The sequence below is a fragment of the Suricata suricatta genome, chromosome 4 (assembly GCF_006229205.1).
Source record: "Suricata suricatta isolate VVHF042 chromosome 4, meerkat_22Aug2017_6uvM2_HiC, whole genome shotgun sequence".
NCBI lineage: Eukaryota > Metazoa > Chordata > Mammalia > Carnivora > Herpestidae > Suricata > Suricata suricatta.
In genome coordinates this window covers 65,900,440-65,907,640 of record NC_043703.1, presented here as the reverse complement: position 1 = coordinate 65,907,640, position 7,201 = coordinate 65,900,440, and the positions used below count along the sequence as shown (strand labels likewise).

Sequence of the window (7,201 nt, the reverse complement as noted above, 5' to 3'; positions counted from 1 at the left end):
TAGGTAATAATGGATATGTATTTTGCACATTAGCTTGACTCATGGCATTAAAATGTCCCAGGAAATTAAGGACTGAGTTTTTATAATGACAATTAAAATAGACATAATGACCATGCTTCATTCAAGGGATTGATGCATTGCAAAGAAGTATTTTTCTCATGTGAAAAAGAAAATGATGCCTTGTTAAAATGCCAGGAGTTTTCAAGTTGGGAAGACATATCTCTGATAGACACAAAGTTGCAGGTGGCATCTGAATGCTTAAAGGTGATCTGGAGTCCAAATCATAGCGATCCACTATGTGTCTAGGGCAATCTATAGCCCAAATGCCTTTGTCAAGAAACAAAATGTCAAGAAACAAAATGTGTGCTTACTGGATATTTTTTCCAAACTTTTACTTATTAAAAAAGTTTTCTTTCAAAATGTGCATTATTTTTTTAATTTTACAGTAAAGCCATTTAAGTTGCAATAAAACTTATAGTTTAGAACAATAAGTTGCAGAAAAGGATTTCTGACAAATGTATTTTAAATATAAACGCAAGGTACAGCCAGGGTTCACTATAACAGGTTTTGTGGTTTTCACAGGCAGTTTCCCTCATAGCGTAAGTCATTAAGACTCCTACACCTGCTGCATGGGGCGTGGGGCTTCTGAGGATTGGTCGGCATTGGTTGATGTGGTAGCTTCAAGATGGCTGCATATTATCTGCTATCTTCCATCATATATTTATTTATTTTTAAATGTTTATTTATTTCGAGAGAGGGGGTGGAGGGAGAGAGAGAATGCATGTGAGAGCAGGGGAGGGGCAGAGAGAGAGGGGAGAGAATATCCCAAGCAGGAGGAGCCTGACAGGGGTCTTGATCTCAGGAACTCTGAGATCATGACCTGAGCAAAATCAGGAGTTGGATGCTTACGTGACTGAGCTACCCTGGCACCTCCTTCCGTTATTATTTATTACCTCTCATTGAGAGGTAGAGTCTAATTCTTGTCCATCAGAATCTAGAGTAACTTGCTTGATCAATGAGTATGGAAGAAGTGATACTATAGTTCTAAGGCTAGCATCTAAGAGGACTGCAGCTTCCAACTTGGCTTCTTAGAGCTTTAAGCTACTATGAAGGAAGGCAGATGACGCAGCAGCCAACTTTCTTTGTGGAAGGGCTAGCCACAGGAGAAGCACAATACGCGCTCTTGTGGACAGGTACCCTTTCAGCAACATCCAGATCTAATGCCAGACATGCGAATGTTCACAGCAGGTGATTCAGCCCTAGCCACCATCTGATGGAAAGGGCATGAAGGACACTAAGCAAAACTGCCCAGTTGAATCCCATCTTCCCACAGAGCAATGAGAGAGAACAATCATCATCCACACCATTAATAATTGTTTACATGAACTTAACTGTTTACACCATTAACTTTTGACGTAATTTGTAAAGCAGCTATAGATACTAGATCAAGAAGGGCAATGGGAATGTGAGTACCATGAGTTAGAAAGCTTTTTGCCTCCTCTTTTCCTGCTTCCCTTCCATCCTTTAGCCAGACATGAGTCGGAATACCTTTAGCCCTGGTAGGGGGCAGAGATGCATCCTCAGATAAACACGTGTTAGAGTAGAGGGTACAGGACCACTGCTACCCACTGCTACCTTTAGCGTGCATTACGTAGTATTCTGGAGTCAGATCTACCTTTGTTCAAAACCCAGCCCAAAGCCCTACCAACTGTGGAGCCCTAGGCAACTTGATTTATCCTTCGTGTTGCTGGTAGTGGTGAGGGACTTCAAGATACTTTGGCATTCATAATTTGCCTTTCTTATGTGAGTTTCTGGTCTTTTTTTTTTTTTAATGTCAGGTTCTGTCTTTTGTGTATCAATTAACAAACACTTCTTGTTGTGTGACCTTCAATATGATTTTATCAGTGTTTTTATAAGAGTTTTATAAGAAATTTTAAACATGGTATTTGAATATTTTATGTAGCTTGCTGTTGTTATTTTCCAGAAGCGATTAAAATCAGAAAAATAAAAATGGTGATACATTAGACATTTTAAGTGACTTCCACTGAATTCGTTCCTGGGGTTAATAATCATTCTCCACGCAGTCTGGGGATTGCCCTGACTCATGCTCATGATACATTGGCCGCTCCGGGCTGCCTCTGGTGTGCTATCTGCTGCTCTGCTTCATCAGTTGTTTCCTGTGCATCCACCGAAGCTCCCAGATTTCTCTCACGGAATAGTCAAAGGGGTAAGTTGAGTTAGAGCTAACTAAGTTCCAACTAAACTCAGAACTTGTAGCTTGGAAACCAAGCAAGAATTCTTGGCCAGTTTGGAATTTAATCACACCTCTCAGCTTTGGGGGTTCATGGAGCCAGCAGCAAGTAATGCCAAGGCAGACACTGAAGAATGCTTGGGGGGGGGCGCACTTGAAAGGGGAGGAGGGAAAGAGAGAGCAACAGCTGTGATGAGGTGGAGTGTTCCCAGGTTCTACCTCTCAGGGTCATCCTGCTCTCTGCCCTCCTGCCATGTTCATTTTGTGTGGGAGCCCAGCAACAGGAGGGTGGCCTGAGGCTCAGCAACCAAGATGGGAGAGAATCAAGCCCTCAACATGAGGAAAGGAGATAGAAACAGAGCAAAACACAAGGATGAAATGTTTTCCTCCGTTTCCCTGCATTTTGGAGAAACAATGGCTACCGACCAATAAAACGTTCCCTAACAGCACACTTAGCATAATAAAGCACAGATCACTGGCCCCATTTTTCTTTCTTTCAGCCTCTGTCAGCAAAATTGTTTGGGTTGAGGTGCACATGAGAAAGAGTCCAACGGTTTGCTTGCCCGAGCCCTCTGAGGCCGCCCTGGCTGCTCGAATGTATTCCTGACGTTTCCCGGGAGGCCGATGATTTGCACAACGCGTCCTTCCCCTGGTCCCAAAGCCAAGCATTGACATATTCCAGCCATCGTTTCACGTTGCCTTCCTCCACGAAGCTTGCTTTGTGCGCTGAACTCGAAGAATCGCTGAGTGCCCTCAGATAAACTTCCGCTGCTCATCTCTCTCAGTTTAGGATGTGTGCTGTGGAACGGAAGTGTTTTGCTAATGCTTAGCATGGCACAAAAGCTGTTTCTGCATTTTGCCATCATACATTCCTCCGGTCCTTAGCTCAGCATCTCTGTGCTGTTGGGAGAGGTGCCACCCCATACGCAGATGGAGCGGGAACGGAGGAAGATTTCTCTGGGGCTCAAAACTTGTGCGGCCATATGCTGTTCTCTCTCCTTCCGGATTATGTCAAGCACACTGGCCCCTGGCTGGCACAGAGAGACAAAGATGGAGAGGTTTTAATCAGTTGAAGTCTCAATTTATAGCCAATTCAATAACTTCTTTAAGTAAAAAAAAAAAAAAAAAAGGCAAGCGTCACCTTACGTTATTTGAAAAAAAAAATCCTGCTTCTCTCCCTTGTAAATTAATTTTTCCAGGAATTCTGTGTGAGCCCAATACAGTGAACGCTTTGAATTAGCCTGTTTTATGTAATACAGAAGTGATTTTAAGACCTCCACAGATTAAGCTATAGTTTTATTAGCTGTCAGTCTTCTTTTTCTTGAATGTCCCAGTGAGCTCTAACATTTTTTATGTGTCTCTGCACAACTTAAATTATAGGCCTGCTTATTTTTATCTTAAACATAAATAAAATTTATTATCACCAGAGCAGTAGTGAATCCAAGCTTTTTATGCTATCATTCCTTTACAGAGGAAGAAATTAAGTTCTTATACTTTCTTGTAGCTTTTCAAAACCTTTAATCTCAGCTTTGGTCTTTTGTTCTTTCTTTACTTTCTCCTATACATATTTTTTCAATTTGTGTTAAAATATAATAAAATGGGCCAAATTATTTTAATTCAACATCCTGCCTTTCCTTTGATATTTTCTTCCAGATAAATTACATCAATGAATTTTAAGAATTTGCCTTTTATTTTGGAGAAAGAGAGAGAAGAGAGAAAGAGAGCTGGGGAGGGGGTGGCAGGGGGGAGAGAGAGAAAGGAGTGGGGAGAGAGAGAGAGAGAGAACATTAAGCAGGCTTCATGCCTAGTGCAGAGCCCAACATAGGGCTCAATCTCACAACCATGAGATTATGACTTGAGCCAAATCAAGAGTTGGATGCTCAACTGACTGAGCCACCAAGGTACCCCAAGAGATTGCCTTTTAAGTTTCAAATGGGACCCCACTCTTCTCAAGTTACTGTTGTTAAAATGGTAAAAGACCTTTCAAGAAAAGAGAGATTAGTTAATCAAAGTAACCCATAGTATGTGTCTTCCTTCAGCTGTGGGATTATTAAGTGAGTTCACTCCTACATCATGTCAGTAGCCATTTTGGCCAAGGATAGCAATTAGTCGCACTGAGTAAAGTATCTCCAAGGGGCATTTTGTGGGGGAAAAGCCATTAATTTTCACAGTGGCTGCTTGAAAATATAAGTGAGGCATCCCTCGTGATTGATTTATAGTGTTTAAAAAATTATCTGAAGCTTAGAATTTGACAAAACGAATTACTGGATATTCTTTTTGGGTTTGGCTTTCTAGTATTTTAACTCTTGGGGATAGGGTCAACTGGTAGATTTTTGTCCAACAGAGTTGCAGATAATTTCATTTTTCCATAGAACTCAGCACTATTCCTATCCTAGCTTTGCCAATGCTCTTGGAATGGGTTTTATATCTTGTTGTTTTCCCTCCTCCTTAATAGGTTCAATAGAATATTTGACACACACCCATATCTGTATGAAAGTCACAATTTCACCTTTGTGAAATATTAATAACTATTTTATCCCATATGGATTCAACATCTGTCAATTAATTGGGCATTTCCCAAACTGATTTATGTTTCTTTGTTGTATCTCTGCTTGTCTCCTTCAAGTTTTTTTTTAAAAATGCTCCCAAATTCTGTCTTTCTGATAACATACTATGGAATCCATATTATGGGCCATACAAGACTCAATCTTTAATATTAGAAAAGTCCTAAATGTTTTGATGCTATTAGGAACTACCTCTTTCTTCTAACTAATTTTCTCTGGGTCTTTCCTTGTTTTGATATGATTTTCTGGAAATTAGGTGAAGAAAATTTTTTCTGGGCATAGAGCAAAATTATTAGGGAGGGGAAAAATATGGAAGGTCTGTGGTGCTGTACTAGGTACTTTGATACTTACTTTGACCTAATCTTCAAGACACCCTGGTAAATTGTATGTGTCATCGTTTAGAGATGAAGTAACTGAGACTCAAGCCTGTCCATCTGGTGAGTGGTAGACTCTAGATCTGATCCTATTTCTGTCCAAAGCTCATGTACTTTCTGTTATTTGATATCACTTAAGCCAGTTTTACAGTCTCATTGCAATTAGCCCCCTGTAGGTGCAGTAAGATTATGTGTCCCTGTGCAGATTGAGCAATGTGCTGAATATCATACCTGGTGCCAAAATCACATAAGGTGCAGGATTATATTTTTAAGATGGACAGGCTTTGCAAAGAAGCAGTCTTTGCCTTTCCTTTTTCTTGTTCTCACTATGACACACTTGGACCCATACGTAGCTTTCATGGTCACGTACATGGGCTGAAGTATCGTTACAATTGGAAGAACCCAGTGATAAATATTGGGCACTGGTGGATGTGGAAAAAATTGAGACCAGATGAGCCAACAAATAAGTTGGCTCGTACATGGGATAGGTATTGAGAAAAAGAAGGGAAGTGGCCAGGTTTGTTAAAAATAGAAAGATCTATGAAACAGAAACCAAAGTAGCACCCTCTATAGCCACTGTCCACCTGTGTTCCTTATTTGCTGATATCCTGCTTGGATATTTCATGATATTTTAATTCCCTTTTTGTTTCTCTTTTAAGGGAAGTCGTCCTGACTTTCCGATGGAACCTCTGCAGATTTCAGTGGTGATACATTAATTTGGTTACTTCAGCACCACCCAAAATAAAAGAGATCACTTACTCTTCCTCTGTTCTATCCAAATAGAATTCTTAAGTTTGTGGAACTAGCAAATAGAAGTAATTGAATTAAAGAATGTAAAGAATGTATAATTTCATTTAATATACTCAATTAACTGCGCTTTTAAGGAATTCAAATGAAATTCTAAAATGAAATGTTCTATAAAACTCACATTTTTGCCTCTCAATTTTATTTTCTGGGTTGAAATTTTTTTAAAAAAGACTTCTGTGCTGAGGACAATAAAGTGGAGATAAGGTGCAAATTTCCTTTTTTCAGGGAATGTGAATGGATGAAGATATGTTTCTAATTTTCAGAACAAATGTGCTTGTTTTCCAAGACTCTTAGTCATTACAAACCTTGCAACTTTGCTTAGAGAACATATTCAGGGAAAAATATTTCTATCAGATTTATGAAAGAGAAAAATGATGAATCATCTCAATTCTAATGTGGAAATGATTTTTCTGCAGCTTTCCTTGTGTGTGAAGAGAGCTCTCCACCTGCTGCACACTGTATTTTATCTTGAGTTTAAGAGAATAGAAAAGATGCTGCTATTTATTCCTCAAAATAGTACTTTTGCATCCATATTCCCCTCCCCGACGGAATTTCAGCCCAGCCTGAAATGAAGGTCACATCAAGTACCAAAGATATTTCAGTTTTGAGTTGGATAATCACAGCAGCTATTCCAGTCATGAAAAAGTTTTGCATGAAGTCATTTACTTGTATCTCGTACTAGAGAGGAAACCTAATAGTTGCCATTAGGGGTTTAGGAGATATTTCATTTCTATCTTAACAGGATGACTATCATAAGGCCATTGCAATCTTAAAATCTTCAGCTATTTAATAAGAATGTAGTGATGTTAAATTACTTGACACTAACAAAAAAATAAAACTCCTTTCAAAAGACACGGGAATTATTTGATTTAGATCCTAACAACTGGGTAAGAAAACACAGGCCATGTGGAGCTGTTGACCATGATTCCTTTGTTTTCATATAGACTCATTCACCCGGGTTACCAGTGTAATAAAATCCTGAGCAGGCTTCATTTAAGTAATATTTGAAGACATATATTAAACATCTACCCCATCCATGAGGTACGTCTCTGGACAAGAAGAGCACTAGTCAGCATCCTTGCTGTGGCCCAGCAGGATCAAGGTGTCTGATGCTGGCTAAATTTTATCTCTGACCTTCTCACTTGCTCTGTTGCGTTCACAGGTTCCTGTCTTTAAACGCACCAAGGTTTTCCCCACTTCAGAAT

At 39.6% G+C, this 7,201-nt stretch overlaps 1 long non-coding RNA gene across 1 annotated transcript; it reads left to right on the top strand.

Annotated features, from left to right (window-relative positions):
• The first annotated feature begins 2,092 nt into the window (after nucleotides 1-2,092).
• LOC115290814 lies at nucleotides 2,093-3,380 on the top strand. The gene is made up of 2 exons (XR_003908223.1): nucleotides 2,093-2,227; nucleotides 2,752-3,380. It is a non-coding gene; the product is annotated as an uncharacterized LOC115290814 (long non-coding RNA).
• The last annotated feature ends 3,821 nt before the right edge of the window (nucleotides 3,381-7,201 follow it).